The sequence below is a fragment of the Bufo bufo genome, chromosome 1 (assembly GCF_905171765.1).
Source record: "Bufo bufo chromosome 1, aBufBuf1.1, whole genome shotgun sequence".
NCBI lineage: Eukaryota > Metazoa > Chordata > Amphibia > Anura > Bufonidae > Bufo > Bufo bufo.
Window position 1 is genome coordinate 288190416 of NC_053389.1, and position 12293 is coordinate 288202708.

Consider the following 12293-nt stretch of genomic DNA (forward strand, 5'->3'; position numbering starts at 1 on the left):
AACAAAAATCAAGATGTTTCTCATGATTGGTTGTTTGATCCCTTTTGCTATTGATTAAAAAATGCACTTGTAGATTGGGTAAGGCTACTTTCACATTGGCGTTTTGAATTCCGTTTGTGAGATCCGTTTCAGGGATCTCACAAACGGTTCAAAATGGATCAGTTCAACCCCAATGCATTCTGAATGGATAAGGATCCGTTCAGAATGCATCAGTTTGGCTCCGTTCCGCCTCCATTCCGCTCTGGATGCGGACACCAAAACGTTTTGGTGTCCTCCTGACGATACAGAGCCAAATGGATCCGTCCTGACTTACAATGTAAGTCAATGGGAACGGATCCGTTTTCACTGACACAATATGGTGCAATTGAAAACGGATCCGTCCCCCATTGACTTTCAATGTAAGTCAGGACGGATCCGTTTTGACTTAGACTTTTTAAAAAAAAGAATAATGCATACAGATCCGTTCTGAACGGATACAATTGTTTGCATTATAGGTGCGGATCCGTCTGTGCAGATACCAGACGGATCCGCACCTAACGCAGGTGTGAAAGTAGCCTAACATGTATATTCATTAACAATTTAGCACCACCTTAGAAAAACAGTCAAACTTCCTTAATGCAATAAAAGCAGGGCACTCTCTGGGATAAATAGTATCTATTCAGTAATGTCATACAGTGAATGGCCAATCAGCCTGAAAATCAAGATGTGTTTTTTGGTCACTGATAGTATCACATCTAGGAAAGCCTTAAAGGGTTTCTCTGATATAATTTTGCATTCTTTGGTTAAGTGGCCAACCATTTCCAGAATACAATACATTGTTTCAAGATACCTGTGTTATCACACTATGCACTTACCTCAGCATTACTCCTCTAACCTCCAGTTGCAGCTTCTTCCAGTGCTCTCAAAATCCAACATGCATAGTGCTGTAATATCATCCTCCAGAAGCTCTACCCAGTGCAAGCAGTCCGTGTAGTATAACCCCATCCACTCCACCTTCCAGGGCCACTGCTAGTGCCAAAAATGTTACTGAGGCCATCACATGACTGCAGTGGGGATCGAGTAATTGACGATGCTAAGGAAAAATACATACTTTGAAAAGACTTCTTTTTTTGCAGGTACAAGTTTTTAAATCCAGAAGTTCATAGACAAGAGACAAATGGTGAAGCTCAGCAGACCACCTTTCTCACACAATGATTGTTTTTTACATAATTTTTCCATAGTTTAAATAGCATTTCAGAATAAAATTCAGTGGGACACATGGCGTCCTTTGTAACCCTTTTGCTGTTGTATTAGATAATCTACGTATATGGTGACTCCACACATCGCAATGAAATTTGAAGTAAAATGACATGGTTCTGTCATGATTTCATCATGACATGTGAACTCACCCTTATGAGCGTGTACTGTAAACAGTCAAAATCTGTGATAATTGGCCTTTACAATGTGCTTTCATGACTTTCTACAAAACATAAAGCTAAAGAAACTCTGATTTCTCCTCGAAACTTTGGGCTAGTTGCCCTGTGCCAAATACCTAACATCAACAGTGAAATGTGATCCCGTCCGGTCTGCATCTAGATGCCTCCTGCTAGTCACAATAAGCTCAAAATACATCAAAGGTTGAAAATGCAGAATGTAGGCGTGAAACTCCTGGCATGGGCAACACTGGCTGGCATTCACCTTCTGTCTAAAAATGACCTGAAGACTTGCCCAGACCACACAGAGAAGCTGACTATTGTGCAACACAAAAGGGCTCCGAAGCTCACCCTAAGCTAATGAATATTACTTGAGAAATCAGACACGTCTAATTAAAGCACAGAAGTAATGGAGGTATACAATATGGGCTGAGAGCTCTATTCTAATGTGGGCAATCAAATGAAGAACACACTACATTTGGAATGTAGAAGAGTAGACTGTTGCATTAACGGGGTTGTAGAACAGTAGACTGTGGCATTAAAGGGGTTGTCCCATCTAGACCATGTGGTGTAGCTATAGAGGGTGCAAAGGCAGCACCTGGGCCCTGGTGCCTGAGGGGCCTAAAGGTCCCGCATAAGAAGCTGCTAGTATCATAAAGGTTACATGGTAGGTGAGATCCTGTTATAGATAGTGGGACCCAAGTGCTACAAGTGAATGCCTCTAATCTGTTCAAACTCTTTACTTAATAAAGGCCTCAGATTATTGTGGGTTTGGCAACAGATACCAAAAAGCAAAACTCCTGAGCCCCAATGAAAAAGCTCCAACAGGGCCATTAACCACAATGTTCCCTTAATAATACTGGTGTATTCATATGTGGCAGAGGCAGTTAGCCTATACAACTGCTATAACCCCTATATCTTTGCAATCCATTGTTATTGCTGGAGGAAGTTCCAGGTGTAAGAAATGCACATTCGTAAGAAGTAATGCATCCTTGCCTATACATCATCAGTGGAGCATATTTCCATCAATTAGTAAGCAACTGGCAATTACTAGTTTATAACCTAGATCCTCAAACCTCTCACCACTGGCCCCACAGACCAGACTTTCAAACCTTTCACCACTGGACCTATAGTGTAGTCTGTCTGTGGAAGATATGCCTCTTTCCAGACCCAAGCACAGGTGATATAGCTCTTTGGTAACATGTGCCAGGGAAAAAGGTCTAGGTAGAAAGTGTTGAACCATCAGGAAGAAAGGCCATGTCAATGGTGTTGGTGCTTGAGAAGCTGGTCTGGTTCATGTGATTCGGGACAAATATGTCTACCAAGCTCGGTAAAACCCATATCATAGATAAAACTTTAAATCAAAGCAATGTCATTTCTGCTAAAAAGAAATACTCTGCCTGTGCCAAGTAATGTGTGAATAAGTTGGTGGTCCGCTCATATTTAACTTCCTTCTGGTTGAGCATTGCACATTGGATTCTATTTTCCTGAGGGTAGTATGGTGTGTTACTCCAAGAACAGTTTCTTTGGCTTCCTATATAATTTGGCAGGGTGTGTAGAAGCATTCTAGCCGCCTGGTTGTGGGTGTGCTTGGCTGTTGTGGGGGCACTGTTGCCATGACTTGGCATAGCAGTAGTGACACAGTGTAGGTGTGTATGAATACGTGTGCATGTGAACAATTATTGACAGATCCCTGTGTATCGCCTTTCTACTCCTGGCCAAAAATGAAGCCTCTTTGTGAAGCCTACACCAACAAGTGGGACTCATGCATCTCAGTTTTTCTACACTATACCAGTATACTAACTATATCATCTTTCCTATGTCAGTTCAGAATAACCCAAAATTCAGACCAATAAGATAACAGAAGAATCACAGCAGAAACAGTATGTGGCACATGGACACCTGGTAGGCTTATTATCAGGAGCCAACCGTCTCAGGCCTGTCTGTACTAGTTTATAAGTGAGGACGTGGGATGACGAGTCCAATACTAGATTCTGTAGGCTTTGCAACTCCCCTACACACACTAGGATGCAGTTTACAAAGCAATAACAGCTGATACTTCATAACAGGAAATATGTAGTAAAATTCCCTCCAAGCATGGTCACGTGGGCAGCCACCAGCTGGTATCTCAAGCCTAAAACCCATAACATTCCCTCAACCTGCTATCCATCAGCTCCTTCACAGCCTGTGACTCCAGCTGTAACTGTTCCTCCTCCTACAGAGAAGAACATTCCTTCCCACTGAGTTCACCCAAGTCCTTGCCAGCAGCCAACCACAGTCAGGCAGATGTTCTCATGTAATAAAAGACTTTGCTTCCGTAACCCCTGCTTGTCTGGAAAGTCTCATTATTTCCATTGCAGTATTGTCATGCTTTGCACTCTATTCGATGAATATTAGGTTAAGCTGTCTACATAGCTGCTCTCATTCCATAGCTGCACTGTGGACATTCCAGGATCATGTACATGCTTCCAGGATTAATGCATAAATTAAATATCCATAAAACAGTATTACATATAAAGCAATGCACCACTTAGGCCTCTTGCACACTACCGTATGCCCTCCGAGATATGCGGTCCATAAGCGGGCCATATGTCCCGTAGCGGCATTGATCGTGCACACGGGAGCACACAGCATTATAGAGTACAATGATGCTGTGGACGTCGGGCAGCCCGCGGGGCTATTGTCCTGCACTCATATAATCTTATGAGTGCAGGACAATAGTCCCGCGGGCGGCCCGACGTGCACAGCATCATTGTGATCGATGATGCTGTGTGCTCCCGTGCGCACAATCAATGTCGCTTCGGGACATATGGCAGGCTCACGGACCTTATATTTCAGAGGGCATATGGTTCTGTGCAAGAGGCCTTAAAGGAAAGTCCAGCGCTAACAAACTTCTAAAACATTAGAAAATAAAGGACAGATACAGGTTTTCAGAATAAAGGTCTCTCAAACTCCTATGGCATTGTTCTGGGATTTCTGTCATGGAATATCAACATTATATAGGTACAATATCGTTCAGATTTCCAACAATAGACATTTCTAATCAGTATCAATGGGGTCTGAGTACTATATAGAAGCTTCTGAAAATCAATGGTGTTTCAAGGTCAAAAACTTAACCATTGTTATTTTCATACATGTATCAGTTTGAATGGATTTCCACTTTAAAGTTAACTTCAACCGTTTCTGCAGTCATATAGTGTTATATCTTATTCTATATGAGTCATTGAGAGACGTCCCTTTAGGAGTGAATGCTCTCCTGGCAACATGTCTCATGACAAGGGTGAAAGTACCATATGGACAGTGTGTGTGTGTAGACCATGGGGTCTACAGGCAGGCCGGCCAAAAGGCAGGCCATTTCAGGTTGGTTTTATCCTCATTTTATTGGCCGCATTTTAAAGAGAAGCTGTCACCAAGATACAGGATGTATATGAGTAGTGCTGCAGATGAGGTGTCCAGATCACCATTTTTTATTTTCTTACTAACCCCAGTTCCCTCAATTTCAGCATTTAAAGCTGTGCTGAAATACACAGGACTGCTGTGCACGCACGCAGGAGTCCTCTCAATTATGATAGTACTGCAGTCCTGACTGTGTATTTTAGCACACTTTTGACTGCACTTTTGACTGCTGATACAGTGTCCGTGTTTGGGGTGGCCCCAACCGCACACCGGGTGGCCCCAACCGCACGTGCTGCTGCTCTCCAGAAGGGATGGTAAGGCATGATGCACCCCAATGGGAAATCGGTCCAGAGAGTCGGGGTCTGCAGTTAACCAGTGTGCTTCTTTACTGGAGGAATTGAGGTGCAAAACAATATAGGCGAGGCATAGGGCTGACTTCTGCAGTCTCCTTTCTGGCAGAAGAAGGGTTTGATGCTGAGGAAAGGTCCGAGCTAGCTGTCCCTCTCGCTTTTAGAAGGTTGGTACCCTGGCCATAGGCTGGAGGCCCATGGTCTGTAGCTCAGTAGTCCGAATCGCTCCTTGGTTAACAGGGCTGGCGACCAATGGTCTTATTCTGGTCACTCATGCAGACAGGCAGAGTCTCCCCCTCCAAGTACTGGTCCCTAACTGCAGAACACTAGGGGCTCTGATTGCTCTCGTTATATACAATTTCTGGCTAAACTGGAACCTTCTAGTGGGAGGGGTGGAGTGGAGAAACTCAGCACAAACAATTACAAAGTTACCACTCCTGTCTGTCATATACTTACATTAGAGCTTCAATGATACTCAATTGCAACAGAGCTAAACCAGACATTTGAAAAGTTCAGTCTGTCTAGTTTTGGTGATAAACAAGTCTGACTTTTTCCCTCCAAAACATGCTATTCGTTAAACCCTATGGCAGCTGTGAAAAATTACTAGCTCCTCGTTCCAAGTCCCAAAAGTCTCTCAGTATATATTAACCTTTTTCAGAGAGCCTTGCAAATACAGTGCAAATAAACAGGATATATGTCACAACATACATATAAAATGCAGTTAAACAGTATCAAACAGTGCAAGTTAACCCTTTCAAGTGAAATAAAGTAAGGAGTTTATAACTTTGCATAGGGGAAACAGGGACAAATGTTTACAAATGTCTACAAATGTCCAGACTTCAAAGTACCCCTGCTCCGGGGCACTACACTGACAGCAAGGGAATGGGGGGCAGTAGGAAAATAAAAGATGGGGATCTGGAGTCCTTATGTGAAGGACTACTCACATACAGTATTACTGCAGATAATAATCCAAAATAATGGTAACAGATTGTGGTGAGAACTTGGACAGGAATGTGGCCCCCAAAGTGCTGTACTTTTAGCTAACAAGCAGGAGGAGTCATACATTCAAGACCTACTCGTCCCCTTCAGTGAGATCTACCAGTAGATCACAGTCTACGTTTTGACCACCACTGGTTTAACAGCTACTTGCAGAATTTTCACAAAAGAAAAATAAGTTAGACATTCTCTACAGGCCGTAACCAAAGTAATTAGGGAAAATGTATATAATTTTATAATGAGCAAAACTCAGATTTTTCCAAAAATACCACAGTATATTTCCCTTGTGAGAACTAATTTAGAATTCCATGGGAACTTATTTGTCCATGGAAAACAGTTAAATTTTTACTTTACACAACCATGACCTAGACTCAAGACAGCCTCTTGGTTGCTGATTCTAAGTGATCCCTAGACCCTGTTGTATTCCTCATATAGTGGCAGCCAGATGACTAAGTCATGTTGAATTCCAGTAGAACACCACACACTTTCATTTATGTACCTTGGCTTTTCAGTCAAGTTGTACCCACCCTGTTAGATAGGCATTATGGCCAATTGTATTTGCACACAGGACCATTGCACCTAAATGAGCTTGTTGGGCATCCCATTACAAAACCATAAAACTATAACCTCCACTCTTTTAGGAAGACTTTCCACACGTTTTGGAGAATGTCTGTGGGAATGTGTGACCATTTAGCCCAGGCATCCTCAAACTGCGGCCCTCCAGCTGTTGCAAAACTACAACTCCCAGCATGCTCGAACGGCTTACAGGTATCAGCCTACAGCAGGGCATTGTGGGAGTTGTAGTTTTACAGCTGGAGGGCCGCATTTTGAGGATGCCTGATTTAGCCAGTAGAGCACTGTGAGGCCAGGCACTGTTGTTGGATAATAAGGTCTTCATGTCTTTATGGAGCTCATTTTGTGCCGTGGGGCACAGTCATGCTGGATCAGGAATGTCCTACCTCAAAGATGGAAGAACCCAATTATCTAAAATATCTTTGTATAGTGTAGCATTAACATTACCCTTCACAGGAAATATTGGACCTAGCTCACACCCAGAAAAACAGCTCAATAATTTTATCCCTCTTGCTGTGAATGTTAAGGTTTACAAGTTCCAGTAGATAGCATTTTCCAAGCAACTTCCAAATACAGATTTGACCTTCCTTAGGCTGCCAGATAAGGAATTGTGATTTATTACTCCAGGGAACACATTTTCATGGATTCAGGGACCTGTGGCAGTGTATGTTACACTTCAGCCGACGTTTAGCATTGTGTAAGATGATATTAGACATGTGTGCAGCTGTTCAACCATGGAAACCCATATCATGAAGCTCCCATCTCTGTAGTGATGCAACAGAGAATAGAAGATTTGTATCCACCCCAACCTTCAGTAGGCAGCCCTACTCAGTGAGTTTGCACAGTTAACAGCTTCTTCGCTGAGATGCTATTACACCTACCATGGCGCTTGAAAGTTTGTGAACTGTTCAGAATTTTCTATATTTCTACATAATTTTAACCTAAAATTACATCAGATTTTCACACAAGTCCTAAAAATAAATAAAGAAAACCAAATCAAACAAACAAGTCAAAATATAAGACAAGGTAATTTATTTATTGAGGAAGATGATCCAATATCAGAGATCTATAAGTGGCAAAAGTATGTGAACCTTTGCTTTCAGTAATTGGTGTGAACCCCTTGTTTAATAATGACTGTAACATTTCCGGTAATTGCTGATTAGGCCTACACATCAGCTTGGAGAAATTCTTGCCAATTGCTCCATAAAAAAACTGCTTCAACTCTGTTATGTGGATCAGTTTCCTCCCATAAACTGCTCACTTCAGGTCCTTCCACAACATTTCTTTTGGATTAAGGTCAGGGCTTTGACTTGGCCATTCCAAAACATTAACTTTATTCTGTAACTATTCTTTGGTAGAATGACTTGTGTACTTAGGGTCGTTGTCTTGCAGCATGACACATGTTGTCTTGAGATCAGCTCATGGACAGATGTCCTGGCATTTTCCTTTAGAATTTGCTGGTAGAATTCAAAATTCATTGTTCCACCAATGACAGCATGCCATCCTGGCCCAGATGCAGCAGAAATCTCCTTTGTTCGTGCCATGAACTTCAAAAAAATTGTGAAGATCAGACATTGACAGATTTCTGTTCTTCAAAAAAAATAGGCCAACCACTCACACCTGATTGTCATCCCATTGATTGAAAATACCTGACTCTAAATTCTAATCTGTGGAGCTTCTGTGGTGTGCCTGGAGGAGAGGTTAGTGGTATCCTGGAATAGCCCCATAACATCCTTAAAATACTGGGAGTTGTAGTTCTGTCCTACTATATCCCTCTCCACGTAATGTTCACTGATGCCCAACAATAACAGTCTAGACATGCTGGGAGTTGTAGCTCTCTCTTGTTATAATTTATACAGATTCTGTATAATAACAGTCTGGTAATGCTGGGGGTTGTAGTTCTCTCCTCTTATACCCTCTCCCGGTAATGTCAACTTGTGTCCCATAATAACAGTCTGTACATGTTGGGAGTTGTAGTTCTCTCCTCTTTTACCTCCTCCATGTATTGCTCTCAAATTTCCAGTAACAACCTGGTCAAAATGAGTAGTGCTGAGCGAATCAAAATTAACTAAATGGAATTTGATCTAAATTTCAGGAAAAATTCAATTCACCGCAAATCTGAATCGCCTGGCGCTTCATGGTAACGAGTCAAATTTTCCTCAAATGTCGGTAAAAAAAAAAATCATACTCACCTCATCCACTTGAGCACGAAGAGGCAGTCACGACCATCTTGATTGAAGAAAGCTCGCTGATGTGTGACATCAGGATGTTATGGGCCAGACCCATGCACAATTATGGGGTCCGTTGGGATCTGATGTGAGTACAGATAGTTTGCCAGATGAAGTACCGTTGCATTCAGCATTTTTTCATTTTTTATTTTTGCCAGAACCTCTGCAGTGGATGACCATGTAGCGTAGTGGTTACAATGGGTGGCTCATAAGACTACAGCTGCAGTGCAGTTCATGGGCGGGCTGATAGGATTGCAGACACAGTTCAGGGAGGATCAGTGATTGACATGTTGTTGATAGACTGAATGTGACTCTCAGATGCCACGATCACGAGTTGAATGCAGCATCTGAGGGGTTAAATTATGTCCCAGTCATTGCACCCGTCCCATACAATGGACTGAGATTCGTTACGAAGTAATTCGTAACAAATCAAATTTCTTGATGAAATTCAGCAAAGCCGCCAAATCAAATTTTTTAAAACTTCGCTCATCTCTAATCATGAGACTTGTAGTTCTGTTGTCACTATTTAGATATTCTGCAGCATCTGGGGTGTGTATTAGGCTTTGTTCACATCTGTGCTAGTGACTTTCACTGTTCTCCTCTGTCACAGTAGCAGAATAGCGAAAATCATGAAAGTGCCAGATTTGGCACATCACGGACAAGAACACCTGAAGGATAAAGCTGACTACAATGAGATCTAATGGGTTTCCATCATGGAGCCTGGCAGGCTGCAAAATATTGTCCAGACCAGTAGTTATGACCTGATCTGCGACTGAAACCCCTAACACAGATGTGATCAAAGCCTTATGTGTTCTGTAGCATCAAATCATCATGTTCTGCAGCAGCTGAGGTGTGTATTATTATATTCTGCAGCAGCTGAGGTGTATAATATGAAGTTCTGCAGCAGCTGAAGCATGTATTAAGATGTTCTGAAGCAGCTGAGGTGTGTATTATGAGGTTCTCCAGCAGTTGAGGTGGGCATTATAAGGTTCTCCAGCAGCTTATTTTGCCCTAATGCTAAATCTGTAACAGGCCGTCAAAGTACTATTATCATACTGGCGTCTTGTTATATGGCAGAGGGGTCTTTGGGACCACAGGCCCAGATGTAACTGCTGCCTCATAACCACCTATAGCTACACCACTGGCCATAGAGACTCCGCAATCTTTGGGAGAACGTTTCATGGCGGTCTGAGGTGAATAGAGAAGATAAAAACAAGTAAACGACTCCAGTAGTGGAGTTTAGTCCAGTGACTGGATTAAATACCTTAGTATTCTGTGTCTGGACTTAAAATGCACTGTAAAACAGTTTAAGATTTATTTTAATAGAAAGTAAGACTTTTAATTGATTTTACATTTGCTTAATCTGCCTAGGGCATCAAAATACCTTGTCCAGGCCCTGTTCCAGCACGCATCGCACTGTGACCTGACGGACCTGTCACATCACCAGTCCAGATTCCAGTCCAGTGCTGTGAAGACCTGCCTCAGGCCCTGACTGCACTCTGCCACAGTGACAGCATGCTACTGAGGCAATGGGAGGGGAGGAAAGGGTCAAATTGAAGCACTTCATGGGGGAGGGGGCCGGGTATGGCACATTATACACTGCGTGCAGAATTATTAGGCAAATGAGTATTTTGACCACATCATCCTCTTTATGCATGTTGTCTTACTCCAAGCTGTATAGGCTCGAAAGCCTACTACCAATTAAGCATATTAGGTGATGTGCATCTCTGTAATGAGAAGGGGTGTGGTCTAATGACATCAACACCCTATATTAGGTGTGCATAATTATTAGGCAACATCCTTTCCTTTGGCAAAATGGGTCAAAAGAAGGACTTGACAGGCTCAGAAAAGTCAAAAATAGTGAGATATCTTGCAGAGGGATGCAGCACTCTTAAAATTGCAAAGCTTCTGAAGCGTGATCATCGAACAATCAAGCGTTTCATTCAAAATAGTCAACAAGGTCGCAAGAAGCGTGTGGAAAAACCAAGGCGCAAAATAACTGCCCATGAACTGAGAAAACTCAAGCGTGCAGCTGCCAAGATGCCACTTGCCACCAGTTTGGCCATATTTCAGAGCTGCAACATCACTGGAGTGCCCAAAAGCACAAGGTGTGCAATACTCAGAGACATGGCCAAGGTAAGAAAGGCTGAAAGACGACCACCACTGAACAAGACACACAAGCTGAAACGTCAAGACTGGGCCAAGAAATATCTCAAGACTGATTTTTCTAAGGTTTTCTGGACTGATGAAATGAGAGTGAGTCTTGATGGGCCAGGTGGATGGGCCCGTGGCTGGATTGGTAAAGGGCAGAGAGCTCCAGTCCGACTCAGACGCCAGCAAGGTGGAGGTGGAGTACTGGTTTGGGCTGGTATCATCAAAGATGAGCTTGTGGGGCCTTTTCGGGTTGAGGATGGAGTCAAGCTCAACTCCCAGTCCTACTGCCAGTTTCTGGAAGACACCTTCTTCAAGCAGTGGTACAGGAAGAAGTCTACATCCTTCAAGAAAAACATGATTTTCATGCAGGACAATGCTCCATCACACGCGTCCAAGTACTCCACAGCGTGGCTGGCAAGAAAGGGTATAAAAGAAGAAAATCTAATGACATGGCCTCCTTGTTCACCTGATCTGAACCCCATTGAAAACCTGTGGTCCATCATCAAATGTGAGATTTACAAGGAGGGAAAACAGTACACCTCTCTGAACAGTGTCTGGGAGGCTGTGGTTGCTGCTGCACGCAATGTTGATGGTGAACAGATCAAAACACTGACAGAATCCATGGATGGCAGGCTTTTGAGTGTCCTTGCAAAGAAAGGTGGCTATATTGGTCACTGATTTGTTTTTGTTTTGTTTTTGAATGTCAGAAATGTATATTTGTGAATGTTGAGATGTTATATTGGTTTCACTGGTAAAAATAAATAATTGAAATGGGTATATATTTGTTTTTTGTTAAGTTGCCTAATAATTATGCACAGTAATAGTCACCTGCACACACAGATATCCCCCTAAAATAGCTAAAACTAAAAACAAACTAAAAACTACTTCCAAAAATATTCAGCTTTGATATTAATGAGTTTTTTTGGTTCATTGAGAACATGGTTGTTGTTCAATAATAAAATTAATCCTCAAAAATACAACTTGCCTAATAATTCTGCACTCCCTGTATAAGTAGCATGCACAGTCTATGGGCGAAGGAGGGCACATTATATAAAAGGCAGCAGCAGTGGGCACAGCTCATCAGGTAAGGCTAGGTGCACACTTGCGATAAGATTCTGCATATTCTGAGCACCTGCCGGACCCATTCACAATAATGGGGTCCGTTGGGATATGATGTGAGTACA